Below are 15,505 nucleotides of genomic sequence, written 5' to 3'. Positions count from 1 at the left end.
GCAATAATATTTATCCATTAGAATTATATATTTTTAATTCTTGTTCTGCTGTTAATTTTATTGTAAAGTGAAGAGAACTAAAATATCCTGTTTGGCACATTATAACTTAGTAGGCCTGCTCGTTATTATGTGTGATGTAAGAAAATGCGACTTATCAACATGACTTATAAATTTTTTTTTTTAAAATATAGCTTATAAAAACATGCAGCCAACAAAAAAATAGGCGATTAATCGGTTAAAATTCATTACTGGTTAACAAATTTACTTATAGTATAAAATTAGCAACAGAGTCTGGGCCTAATCTAGGCTATGTTTTAAACTACAGTAGGTGGACATCCAAAACATTACTTCTCCCTAGCCGCTCGTACCGCCGACCGCGGCGTCTGTAAAGTGCATTTGCAGCTTTTGACCGCTGAGGACATGGCCGCTTTAATCAACAAGTTTTCAAACAACGCGCATCAAAAGCACATTTCGCAAATAGACGTCAGCTTTGCCTCGCTGATGTGTTTACATTTGACAGCTGCGAGTCACGGGAAAAATGAAAGAAAAAACACTATAGTTAAATATTTAAGTATTCACCAGATTAAAGTTTGGTAATTATTGAAGTTATGTGCATTTCTTAGAACGAATTCAAGCAGGATAAATGTTAAGCCTAGACTGATCCCTGTGGCTTTATATTTTTCTCTACACATTATTTTGAGATTTGACAACATTTAATAGGTGTGCAGTAGTATTATATGAATATTGAATTATGTGTTATATTATTCAAAATAAATTGTGGTTTACTTGTGCATCAGAGCATTAAAAGTGGTGTTAGTAATATTTTAGGAGCTAGGCCTACATGGATTTATATGCAAAATGTCAAATTCTCATACAGAGGTGGACATCAAAAACTCCGTTTCTCCGCCTATCGTGTACGGACCGCCGCAGCGGCGTCTGTGAGAAAAGTGCATTTGCAGCTTTTGACCCGCTTGCAGTGGCGCTTTAATCACAGGTTTTCAAACACGCGCATCAAAGCACATTTTCGCAAATAGACGTCAGCTTTGCCTCACCGAAGGTGTTATATTTGATTGCATGTCGGGGAGCATGAAAGAAAAAAATATTTAATATTCCCAGATGAAAGTTAGTACTTATGAAAGCTATGTGCGTTTCCTTAGAAAACCGAATTCTACAGCAGGATAAAATGCAAGCCGTATTAGCCTGCTGCTTACTAGTTTTCTCTACACCATATTTTAGATTAGAAACATTTTAAAATAGTGTGAGCAGTATATTTATAGATATGCATTATGTGTTATATTATGTACAAACGAAAAAATTGTGGTTTACTGTTGCATCGGAGGCATAAATGAGTGGCTAGCCTATTGTGAAGCATAGGCTTGCGTGTTTTTATAAAAATATTTCTATTTTATGTTAGTAAACGTAGTAAGGCACTGTATAATTTCTGCTCACCATTAGTTAGCATAGAGATTAAAAACAAGGAAACACGAATAAATGAGAACCTGCATGGCTCGATTTAACTCAGATCCTTGCGAACTGCTAAAGAGATGGATGGATAATAAAAACGTCCTCACGTTATCAACCCGGAAAAGTGCAACCAAACGAGTTAAAAAAAAAATAAAAGAGGCATTAATAAATTGACAACTTCAAGTGATTGTTAATGTGGAGTGCTTCTTTGCTTGCTTTAATATAATTTAAAATGTAAAGTAAAAATAAAAATAAATAAAATAAATAATAAAATGCTAAGCCGTGCATTTATAAATGTCAGGGTTGGTATAATTTATTGCAGTAAAATATCATGTGTCAGATTTGATTGCTCGGCATGATGCTGAGTGCACGCAGCATTATTTATTTGCTTACATATTTTCTCGTCATTACAAATCACTTGTTTGGGTTTTATTTTGGATAATTGCATGTGAAAAAAAAATAATTTTACTTTGTAGAAGCATAGGCAAAATGTGAATTATTATTATATTCAATGTTTGTTTGGTGGGCAAAAATCATAACTGCGCAAATGCAATGACACAGGGAAGGCGCACCTCTCGGATCACCGTAATGTTTTTCCTGCTAATAGAATAAACTGTGAAATGTGGCGTCTCACATTGTACATGAGAAATAATAGTCGTATAGAAAGCTTGAAATAATCTTTTAAACGTATATAGAGATAGATCAAAACACGAAAGCAGTTATGTAACTTGGGTGTTTTTTTATATGTGTGTTGTGATGTTTAAAGTGTTCGTTCATGTCGGAGTAGAGGCAGCACTGTGAAGTTTCATGTCTTGCTCAGACGACAAGATAACATTGTGAGGTTATAATGAATAATTAAAATGTATCCTCGTGGTATATTGATTAGGTCATACTCTATGCATCTGTGTAGACTTTGTGACGATTACTTAGAATGCATGTTCTTGAGCAGTGGATTATAGATTAAGGCTGAGTTGTATAGTTTGTAGAATTAATATAAGACTTGCGATTAGTTGACTAATGACAATTTGGGGTTATGAACGATCCGTACCTAGCAAAAATCTTACGTGGGAGGCAGATCTATATGAAACACGCCTCTCGAACATCTCCTGTTAAAGTTTTTAAAGAATTTTAAATACGGCAGTTTGCATAAAGTCTTCCTTGCAGAGACGGTCTGTAACGGAGAGATGGCCTTAACACTGATTTGTCCTACTGAAGAACACGCAAAACAGAAAATGAAAATAAAAGTAAACTATTTTATGTTTTGAGGAATGATTGAGGCTCAGAACCCTCCCGGCGCGACGTTCTCGAGAACACGCATGCCGTGTGAGCTAGCACGCGTATTGAGCGCGGAGTGCGGACAGTGATTCTGAATGACGACTGCGAGCGCGATTTTGTTTAAATGCGAGTCAGGAGCTATTCGTAGGGTGTTTTCACGTCGCCTCACAGCACCCGCCTTGCGCAGCGACGAGTACAATTCATGCCAAACGTTGAGCCGTAAGATATAACTACTGCGCTATACCTGTATACGGCAGGTAATACCTCACATGATAAAACGATGAAGTTAGCCGATATAGTGCTCTGATACAAATTAATCTGTCGCCGATCAGCAGACTACTATAATTGACAGAGGCATAAGTCGGTCGCGAGCTGTACTAGCAAGCTGGAGTATCTTCAAGAGTAGTATTGTCTTCCTCTTACACTGGTTATTTTCTGCGGTTAAAGGCGTATGATTTTTTAAGACATGTCCAGCACATTCACAAGTATCGCTGTCGCACCACACATACAATGCATCAAAACCGAAAGTAATTCTACAGGCTGATGCTTCATTCATGTATCGGATTTTGAGTATGAGAGAAATCTGTAACAAATGCCGAGTTCGATCTGATACGATAAATAAACTGACGAAAATGGTAAAAGGTTATTTTGAGCATCAAAAGCAATAATTTGCACAGCAGAGAAAGCAGCAATTATAACCTTTTAAATGCTGACAATTTATTAGTTTTGGCGTTTTGTGTAGGACTAAAAGTCTTGTAACACAATAGTCTACTACACCCTTTGAAACTCTCTTGTGAATTTGATCGATTTATTTATTTTGATTTATTTTTATACAGCTTATTGATGAAACCTCACATTTCAACTTTCTGCCCACGGGTGCAAGGAGAGGAGGCAGTGTTTCTGGGTGATCAATGTAAGCGCTGAGCAGAGGTGATTATTAAATGCTCGGAGCGTCAGATGAGGAAATTGTTATGCTTGCTCCAGCTTCCGCTCACATAGGCCTACTGTACTTTGCCGTAGGTGAGAGAGATGTTTTCGCCCTATAATGACAAGGCCGGTCCGGTTGTATACACGGTTTAGACAGTGTCCTGCTATTTTACATAATAAATTGATTATACAGAACATAAAAATAAATACATACCCGTAAACCAGCGCACTAACGAGATGAGATATATAGCCACCATTGATTTAGGCCTACCATTGCTCTGGCCGTCTGTCCATCGACACTGACAGAGCACAGAGTGCGGAGCTGCCAGGAGTTTAATCTGAACAGCTACTTAAACGCCGAGCCTGTGGATGGTTAGATTGCATGATGGGCTAGTTATTAAACCATAATAACATTTTATATTTAAAACTTGTTTGTTGAACAATTTCTTTGTACATGTTGAATGAATTGATTTTAAGTAGGGACGGCACAGAATCCAAAATTGATTTAAATTGTTAAATGCGATTTTTTATTGTTCGAAAAAAATCGATGGATTTTTTTAGGCCATCAGGCCTAGTCGCCCCGCCCTTAATGCAAACAGTTTTTTTTTTTGTTTTTAAGTTAAGGCAACTTCCTCTTGAAATTAAGTTATATAATACCTAAGTAAACTTTATTTATGTCGCTACACAGTAGTCAACATTTGAAGTGGATCAACACCTTTCTTTAAAGTTATCCTTTTCACCACGTGTTCTGGCAAGTTTGAAACTCCTCATAAGACTGTCCATTATGAAAGACTCAAGTGAGATTACACACCGGTAGTCTCGACCCCCACATGTGATACAGAACTACAGACCCCCAGGCCCCCTCCATCTGAATCAGCTGAACTCGGTCCCTGTTTTTTGGCTTTGAGAAACGGTTTAGTTGTCATGTTAACATTTTTCGGGTTGAAACATGCCTGCACTCACAGCCGCCTTACCTCTTTTTATTCATTTATTTTCTCGCCAAGTCCCATATTATTATTTTCATTCGACCATAATAATACACATATTATCAATTGAGTAATCTAATCATTATTTTTTGCCAAAAGCATTGTTAATTTGTTAACGTAGTCGTTTGCAGGAAGGCGTTTAAGGACCAAGCGGAATCCTTTCTGTCCAGCTGCTCTCTCCCGCTTCGCAGCCGCGCTTGGGACTCGCGCAAACTGACCCAAACATTTAGACAAACATTCAGAAACATTCAGTCTGGCCTGAAGGAAGACGTATTATTCTAACTTGGTAAGACTTAATGCTGTTAAAGTACTAGAGTAAAAAATAGCAAAAAGAAAATATCAATACTTATTGTAGGCTAGTCCTCTTAACTTGTGAGCAAGCTTCATTATATTGAAGTAACAAAAATATCCAAACACCAGAAGCAGGACTACACTCTCCAAGTGTTCCTTTCACTGAAACCGTAGGCATTTTCTTTATTTATTCACAGGCTAATACATGGTGTGAAATAGTAATAATTTTGTTTGCAAGTGCGAATTGTTTAAAAAAATGGCATCCAATGTTTCATAGACCTTCATTTGTCATGCTTTAAAATCCCATGCCTTTGTATTTCACTGTATTTTCACCTCCGAATTACTACCGTACCAGCCCATATTGCTATACTATGGTAAAAATTTATTCAGGACCGATGGCATTTTTTCTAATGCCACTTATTTATTTTTTTTATTTTTAGAATACCCTATTGTAACAATAAATGTATGAACTCAAAACAAATAACATTTTTAAACTGTCAGGCAGATATAGGCCTATAATTATTGTACATTTACAAATACTTTGGATCGTCCGCCTTATTTTATTAAAGAAGAATATCTTGGTTTCTTCACGACTACAACATTTAAAAATAAATAATTTAAGAAAGAACCTCTATTATCCCTCATTTGTAGTGTTGTTAGGAGATATGCGAGCGATTCATAGATTCAAAAGAAGAAAGTGGGTGCTTTTGTTTCATAAAAATCACAATATAGCTCCGTTAAAGAAATGCTATGCTTAAAATAGTCATGCTAAGACTTATTAAATTCCTATAAATAACTTTAATGAAATGTTTTTTTGTTGTATTTTCGAGAATTCAACTTGAATTATCAAATACTACTTAAAACTGACTTTTACTAAATCTCAAGGAGTTTATAAGCTGCAACGTAAAGTGATCACAGGGCCTGTTTAAATAGCCTAACATGAAGCTTTTATCTTGATAGTATCCGAAGACTTGATGTGCATGTTAGCATAAAACTAAGCAATATCAAATTGATATTTTTTTTTTTTTTTTAAATGAACATTCCTGTAATAAAATGTGACCACAAGCGTTTATTATCCACCATTTTTGAAAATCGTTCCACAGCTGAAGCAAAGCAGGAGGGTCAGTCTGACAAGTATATGTTTGTTGGTTCACTGAAGTGAAATGTGATGCAACAAACGTCATTTGTTAGATGCAAATGGTAAAATATAGAGCTGGATGAAAAACATACACGATAACAACGTACATGCGAAAATATAATTACATTTGTGTACGCGTTGCATTTTATGACATTCAAAAATTATTAACAGGCAGTGCCTATATAATGCTTATATGGCTAATGTACCAACAGGACATTTTTAGTTTCCCTTCACTTACAAACAAATCCTTTAAATGTTAAAAAAACTTTATCTAGAAACAGAATGTAAGAGTTTTCAAATATATAATTCTTAATGGATAAATAATATTGCAGCAGGCTATATAATAATATAGGCTTATAAACAACAAACAAAATAATAGTAATTAAAAATTTTCAAGCGATACATTATGTTGGGCTTATCTCTCTGTCCTCGGGACAAATCCAAACCATGTTGCCCATTTGAAGCTAAACTCTCTTATTCATGAGAGTACAAAATAGGCTTTGGATTTTCACACGTGTTCCAGTATCGACAGAAAAAAAAAAAATTCATATAGTAGCATCGAAATTCATAAAGCCAAAGTGGCCCAAGGCCTGCTCGCGCCGCATGGCTCGGGAACGACTGCTTTTCCAAGGAATATGTGCGCGTGCTAGAGGCACGCAGCGCGATCAAAGTCCCAATTCACAATTTATTGGTCACACACAGTAAAGGCATAAATTCAAAAAATGCAACGTGTATGCAGTTTGAAAAAGCAAGAATAATATATAACAAAGTTGTATAAGAATTATTTGTAAATGCTGGACCGTTCTCATTCGCGCTCTGCAAATGGAACCTGAAGATTATATTATTATTAAACCAAGAATGAAACGAAATGAAAACATTTAATCCTATATAATACGATGTTATATTAAAACATATAGCATAGCATATATATATCAAGCCTTTTTAAAAACGTCCATGCATAAGGTTTTTTTAATTTTTTATTTTTTGATGAGTAGAACGGTAGCCCAGGTACTATCCTATTTTTTAATGGCTTTTAAGGAGTTATAATGTATATTATAATGGTTATTGGTGTGTTTAACGTCTTCCTTTCATTTTAAACAATACATGATTAGTTCGCAGTCAGTCCCGTTTGCGCCACCTGGGCCGTAAGTTTCGCGAAATGATTTTAACACGCGACTGATTTGCAGTTAACGCCGCGGCGGCACTATTATTAGGAATTAGGTGTCATTATAAGAGTTTAATGTCTCTGTTCTTGTGTTCAGATGCCTGTTTTCTCACACTGGATCCAAACACAGCAGACACTGAACTCCGTCTGTGTGATGAAATTACTATTATTATTATTTTTTTTTTTTACATTTTTTTTTCTTCATGCATATTTTTTTTTTTTACATTTTTTTTTCTTCATGCATATATGATATATATTTTTTTAACGTTTTTTTTTTTCTTTTATGCATTGGTGATGTGGTGATTATTCTACAAATAGAAAAACACGTGAAGGAATATAAAGTGGAGAAGGAACAAATGAGGAATAACTTGTTACAAAAATGTCTTTAAAGTGAGAAGGTTCATTTTGTATGTACTGTATTACAGTTTTTTTTTTTTTTGTGTTAATTGCTTACGACAATTTTTGATAACAGGGCCCGGGGTTTCAAACCTTTTCACACAATTATGCACAACAACTATCACCATAAAGTAGCACAACACCTCAGATCAATTTGCAAAATGGAACACTTTTTTGTCAAAATACTTACCCTGTCTTATAAAAACCTTCTATTTTGTTGCACTTATACATAACACAACCATCTATATGGATCTGATCCTGTTTTGAATCAGTTAAAACACTCCTTTGCTCAACCCAAAACACTTTTAAGGTAAACAGAGACTTACACAGCGTATTTAAAATTTCCTGTGACATTAAATAATGTAAATTCACGACAACATTTACCACAAATCACGAACACCAATTACACCAGTTGCAGACTAATGAAATATTGTATTTTCTTTTCTGCATCAAGTCAGTCAATACTGAACATTTCACAACAACTATTCATAACAATAAAAAACATTTTCCAGTTTTCATACGCCGTATTACTGAGAGTACCATTGTACTGTAAAAGCTTATCAGTTAATAGCTGTAACAAATCACTATCCAGTTCAGTTACCGACATAAAAATAAAAACCTAATAAACATCTCTCCGTCTTAGCCTGGATCTGGCCACAAGGCACGTCAACATACAGGCTCTATATTTTCATTTTGCAAGGCAACGTGTTTGAGAATGCTTTCTGAGAGTGACATATATCCACCCTTGTATGGATTCTGGCTTGCTGCATCAGATTTGACAGCACATCCCTCCTCCATAGCTTGACATGGGGCCATGGCATCTGGTTTAAGGGCGGAGATCACTTGAACCCTTCCCACTGCCATGCTGAGAAGAGACTCCTCGATGGGGTTTGGTAAGGGTATTGCATCTGTAAATTGTGGTATTGATGAACCCCCACCCCGTTTTGGACCAGCTGCCGAAAACATGGAAAAGCTACATTGTCCCAGACGATGGTCCCTTTGGTTTGCTGCTGTGCAAAACTCTCTTCATGCTTAATGCAAACATTCATGCACAGTTGTGCAAATCTAGGAAAAAATGTAAAAGCAATAAAAAAAAAATATCAATAAATTATAAAAATTTTTAAAAATAAAATAAATAAAAAAAAATATAATAAATATTAACAGATAATTTACATACCATTGTATAAAAAAATTAAATAATTTTAGGGATGCTCAACTGAGCGTATTAAATTGAATGACAGATAAGCATTTCATTACAGTTACATAATTGTAGCAGATGAGTAAATAGACGGCAGAAATAGTGGCTTCTTATTGACCATAAGCATTTCATTACAGTTTTTCTCGATTGCTAACACAATTCATGAAACAATTCACCAATTTCTCACAACTACAAACACAATCTCAAAACTACACACCAACTTGTGCAAACTTCAAACTTCCATGTCAAAATCAAATATTGTAGTCAAAAACATTCTCTTTTAATCAAAGTTTGGTAGGGGTGCAGATACAGTTCAGCAATAAGCATTAAGAAAAGTTTGTTTTCCATTTTATGTGTTATTTTACATAAATGTGGGGTTTTATTTTTTTTTTTGTTTTTTGCTCATTTGAGTTTATATTTTGATGCTTGAGGTAATTATATTGTGTGGTTGTTTTCTGAATGAGAACATGTTAAACCTGTGCAAAATTAGGGCATTTTTTGTAGAGTTTTGCAGAAAACATTGAGCCAATTACGTGTGTGAAAACATTAAATGTGTTAAATGTTTTGAGAAAAAAAACTTTCTTTCTAAAGAAAAGATTAAATAAATTTAAAAAAAAAGATCCAAAAAAATAATTAATAATAGTTATACAAACAAAAAAAACTCAAAATTTTGAATTGCTCCAATGGTGCAAAAAATCTCTTACTATAGAATTTGGGACAGGGAGCATGAATACAGTGATAGACCTATAGTAATTACAGTAACTGATCCAGTGACATAAGAAAAAAGATTAGCAATCAACGAGACAAATGATAAAGATATAAAGAGCATATTACAAACAACTACAATAATATATACACTACTACTGCAACTATTATAATCTTTTTAACTTGGTGTGGATCAAAGTTTAGTTCATGTCTTATCTGGTTGTTTATAGACGGATGGAAGTGCCATCCAGTCCAGTCTTACTCACTTCATGATCCTTCCTGAGAGAGAAAGAACTGGACTGAGAGCAGAGATACTGTAGAGAGAGAGCAGCAGATCTGATCATCATCAACAAACACAGAGGAACAAGTGTGTGTGTGTGTGGTGTGTGTGTGTGTGTGTGAGTGTTTTAGTTTTTAAATTAATATAATGTGCTGAAATGGGTCAGTGCTCATTTTATATCATCATGTTATTGTTTGAATTCTCAGGGATTTTTGTGAAGAACATTTCTGGTATTTGATCTTTTCTGGATTGGTCTGACTGATATTGAATTGGAGGGCAGATGGCAGCAACATCGCCTCTGGGTGAGAAATCACTGAACTGAACTGATTATTATATCATAAATGATTGTCCCAGACAGTATCATATCACACAGAAAGCAGCTCTGAACTAAAGCTGATCTGTTGATGCAGGTTCTGGGCGTTTGGACAGCCAGACAGATATCAGGGAAAAGAGGAAGACTGTGCGATAAATTTTTCACCAGGATGGGCTGATTATCCATGTAATTATATCCTTAAATGGATCTGTGAGAAAAATATTTTTAAATGACACATTATATATGACTGCATTATGAATATCTATGTGTTATGATCCCATCTGTTCTGTTTTTCTTGTCTGTCTTTGGATTATCTTGTCTGGATTTATGTTTATCTTGATTGTTTGAATAAATGTTTGTGACTGCACTTAGATTCTCTAATTCTGAAGCAGCTGCGTTACAATATATCTGTTAAACATCAAGTCTTGTGTTTAGTCATTTTGCCAGGTTTTATTTGAATGCCACTTCAATTAGATTATTCAGTAAAAAAAAAAAAAACATTGTAATATTTCAACTTCCATATTAAACTATTTAAAAACACTTTGTTTTGAATGTTTCTACAGACTGAAATAATATCAGTAATACACTGATATAATAGAAATATTCCTACAGCATTGTTCCAATACACTTCACCAAATTCATTATGATTTTAGTTTTATTATTTAGGACATCAGTAAAGTTTATTTTGAACTGTGAATCTTTGTAATTTCTTGCAGCTTTTTGTAACAGCTCCAGTATGACAATAAACCTACCGACGGTGATTTACTTGTTTTCAAACCATTCGAGGATTTCCTCGACCATTCGAGGATGCAAGGAATATAAATGGAAAGTTGTATAAGCACATCACATCAAAAGCTCCTTAATGTTTCACTCAGGAAATGAACAACTATTCTTTTGTGGAAATCAGGATATAATTCACTTCTTGCTGACACCATCATCATGATGTACTCTTCACAAAAACAAAGGTGAGTAAATTACTCTTCTGCTTGGGAAGCACTGTAGACCGACACCTGTGACCTCTTCTGCTTGGGATAATTACACAGGTGGTAAAGCATTACTCTTCTGCTTGGGATAAACCTCGTAGAGTTTCCTCGCCAACAACTCAAAAGCCAGTGCAAATGATGTCAGGAAATGCTACCAGATCCGAAATGGGTCACAAAAAGAGGAAAATGCAGATTTTTATACCATCGTCAGAAAATCTCAAAAGAAACCAGACATTAAGTATGGGAATTAGTTATCCAGATTTTTGACACTTACAGATTGAAGCCAATTTGAACCACATGTGGGTTATGGGTCACAAACAATAAATAAATGGGTACAGAAATAAAAAATAGTTTTCCAATTTTGTGTGTGATCAGAGTTTGTGAGACTCTAGGACAAAGGTTAAGGGTTGTAGTTTTTTTTTTTTTTAGTTGTTATTGTAATTTGTAGTGTCATGAGTTTGAATAATGGCACAATGACATATTCTCTTCAGTTTATCTAGATATTGCATTATAATTTCTAGCAGCAGGATCAATAGTAAATTCAGTAGTACAGTGTCTTGAAGCATGTGCTTCTCTGTTTGTTTAAAGGGATACTTAACCCCAAAATAAAAACTGTCACCATTTACTCACCCTCATGTCTTTCCAAACCCAAAAAAAAACAAAAAAAACAACTAAACAGAGAAATAGATGTAAACAGATAACTATTTATATTTTCCTGCTTGACCTCTAAAACACGGCGGTAGATGTGCTTCAGAATTATCCTCATGGGTAGCCTGGAGATCAGGTCATCCTCATTGCCTGAGTAGATGCTCTCAGGGACTGCATAGACCACGGAGACACTTGTCAAAAAGTGGCATGTGTTGTGGATCTCTTAGACACCGATTATTTCTACTTCGGGTTCTTGGACCTGCATACCAGCGGAACTCACATCATCAGAAGCCGGCTCCATCGCTCCGCCCCTTTCACGCACCTGTTCTGGAAAAACAGCAGTTTCCACTAACCTCTTAAACAATTGGTCTTTAATCTCTTGCTTTCTCACTGTTCTAGAAACGGACTTATAATAGAAGTCAGCTATTAAAAACAGGTCACTTTTTCTACACCGAATAAATTCCTCAAGCGTTGGAGACAATGTAAACCTAATCAAAATCCATACTATCTTACCAATATATGGATCTCCTTCACCCTTAAGGAATTAAAAAACAGCCAAACAAAAAGATAAATAACTTACCCATTTCAATGTTTACAACTATTTTCAATTGAGTGGCGTTATTTATGAATGAACAAGCTTCCACGTCAAAGACATCCCAAGTTGTTGAGACAAGCCCCCAATTCTGTTACGAACTCCACTTTCTAGGGTAGAGGAGAAGGAACAGATAGAAAAAAAAGAATTCAAATTAAACTAAACAAATTGTATGTCTTCAGAGCCCCTGTCTCCCGTCCCAGCACTGATTCAACACCCGAACCATAAATCAAGCAAAATAAAGACTTATTGATGGAAGATAGCAAAAACAGTAACAGAGAAAATGAAAGATCTTACGTGAGGAATCCAAATAAAATGTCAGGGAGGTGGTAATGGCCAAAATAACAAACAAAAATAAGTCTAACTATTTTATTAAACTAAATAACCTAAACACAAAATAATGACGCAAACAAAAGACAATACTAAACCTACCTCCCATACTACCTATAAACAGGAGAAAAATATATATATAAAAAAATAAATGGCACCCACCTACCTACAGCTTCCTTAAATAAAGTATTTAGAAAATAATGAAATAAAGCATGAAACAACTTGCCCTGCACACAGGGGTTCAATAAAAAGAAAATGACCACACGTCTGCAACAGGTGACAGGGAGTCTTCGCAAGAGAGAGGGAAAACCTCCCGTCCCTCCAGCGCTTCTTCTTCTTTGGTGTTTATTGGCAGTTGGCAAACCAGCTTCAGTTGCATTTCAGCCACCTACTGGGATTGAGTCTGAAGCCTCAATGAGCGGAAGAAAACTCAAAAAAAAAATAAAAAATTATATCCTGTTGATTAAACCCGTATCTCTCAAATATTTTAGAAGTCATACACCTTTGACTGTTTCTGAGCATTCTGAAAAACATTTTTAACTGAAAAGACACTAATTTCCATATTTCTTAGTTTTTCAACAAGCTGGTTTCTTTCTCTTTTATATTTTTCACAATGTAATAAAACATGTTTAACTGTTTCTGTTGCTCCACAGAAACTGCAGCAATCTGACTCACATTGTCCTATCATATGCAGGGAGTAATTAAGGTTGGAATGACCTATACAGGGCTCTAGAGTGCAACCAATTTGGCCGCATGTGCGATCTAATTTCTCAATGGTACAACAAAAAAAACTCTGAGGTCGCACGGGTGCGACCAGCCGTTCGAGGGAAAAAGTCTCTGCGACTCTGAAAGTCTCCCTGTGGTTCAACAACAGCCACTAGAGCCCTGCATTTCAGCACGAGCCTGACGGGCCCGACTTTTATACACCCCTCGAGCCGGGCTTCAGGCCAATTTTCACGTCATAGTTCAGACGCGGGCTGGGCCTCCCGCCTGGTTTAGACTTCTTACTTTTATATCTTAGACATCCATCAATTAGTGATGAAAAAAAATTGCCACGCTGGTGGAAGCAACACAAGACCATGCTACCGCGACCTGTCAGAAGCGGCTCCCGACGTGTTTTAGTGTCCCGCAGCAGCAGCGCAGCTGAACAGTTCTCTGTTCAAATACACGCAATAGGCTCAAGCTTGTCGCAAAGCAACGGCAAAAGTAATTACCATAAATGTGACGGGGGAAATAGTAAGGAGATATTTGAATTATTTACTAATAAACTAGTGTTTTCTGAGTCTGTGCCGCAAGGATGAAGTTGCCTGACTCGTCATCTCATTAGACACACCTTTAGAGAGACGTGCATCTTTACGGATTATGATTATGATTATAATGAAAGTTTGGAAATAGAGTTTTTGTTTTCGATTTGTTTTATTTCATTAAGTAGTCATTAAAAGCTTTCTATAGATATATTTATCATGTCTGTGAGGCATGTTTTCACTGAGTTTCGGTTTATCTGGGTCTACCATTTAAACATTGTTATATGCTTAAATTGTTTTATATCTATAGATTTTATTTTAGGCAAGTCGTGATGATTTGAGAAGGCTAAATTGATCAAACACAGGCTCACTGTCTGCCGCTGGCAGCTTGGTATTTAAAAAAAACCCTAAAACTTATATTTAACAAAAAATGCTCCAAACATTTTTCTAAATTAACTTAAGAAAAAAAAAACGAAATATAATCACTTTGCTATTACATACAAAGCTGAACTATTTTAATAGCTGAGACCAGTAGATACGCTGTTAGGGACTGTTGTTTAGCTGCTCAGATCAGACACTAGAGCATCCCTCATTCAGACACAGTGGAAGATCTGATCAAAATCAGTGTAGAGGGGCCAAGTCTGGAAGATTTTGATGCTAGAGAGAGTGTGGCCAGCTGGTTTAGCCAAGGCCAAGGATCAAGAAGGCCAAACTACAGGAGTTGGCCAACCGAGGGGCATATGTTACTGCAATGGCGTATAGTCCATAAGACACTGAGCCATGAGATGTTCAGTTTGAAGCCCTTAAAACACTTAATTTAGATTTTCTTTTTATTGCATTTATCTTGAGATGTTTTAAGTGTAAATTTCAGCTCAGTGTAGTACTTTAAGCCCCAACACTTTTTCAGTAAGTTACATTTCTTGTAGAATTATGCTTCAAATAAAGAACTTATGTTCAAATAAAGACCAGTTGATTGTTAGTTAATCATTTAGGCTACAAGTCAATATTGCCTATATGGAAGCGATTTAAAAAAAAAAAAGTGAACTTGTAAAACTGCTGTGTTAAATGCGACAAGGTCGAAAAGTTGGGTGCACCTAACTTTTGTGCTGGTGCACCTAAGAAAAAAAGTTATGTGCACCAGTGTAACCAGTGCAAAAAGTTAGTCTAGAGCCCTGCTATATGGAGTCTAGTTATAACTGAATCTTCTCTTCTGTTTCCATATGACTTTCTCTCAGTCCCCACGTTTGATTGAATGTTGAATAGATGTCTTCCTTTTGACTCTTTATTCCAGTCTTGTTGCCACATACTTACAACTGTTGCTTTAATAATACTTTTAACTTATGTTTTGCATAATGGAATTTCTATGTCAACCTCCTTTTAACTTATGTTTTGCATAATGGAATTTCTATGTCAACCTCCTCTTTCCTCAATGCTATTTTGGCCAACTTATCCACCACCTCATTCCCTTCTACTCCTACATGGGCAGGGATCCATAAAAACTCTACTCTTACTCCTGTTTGATTGACACTCTCTCTCTCTCTCTCTCTCTCTCTCTCTATATATATATATT

Source organism: Cyprinus carpio, chromosome A4, assembly GCF_018340385.1.
Source record: "Cyprinus carpio isolate SPL01 chromosome A4, ASM1834038v1, whole genome shotgun sequence".
Classification (NCBI taxonomy): Eukaryota; Metazoa; Chordata; class Actinopteri; order Cypriniformes; family Cyprinidae; genus Cyprinus; species Cyprinus carpio.
Note: the sequence above shows the minus strand (reverse complement) of the source record.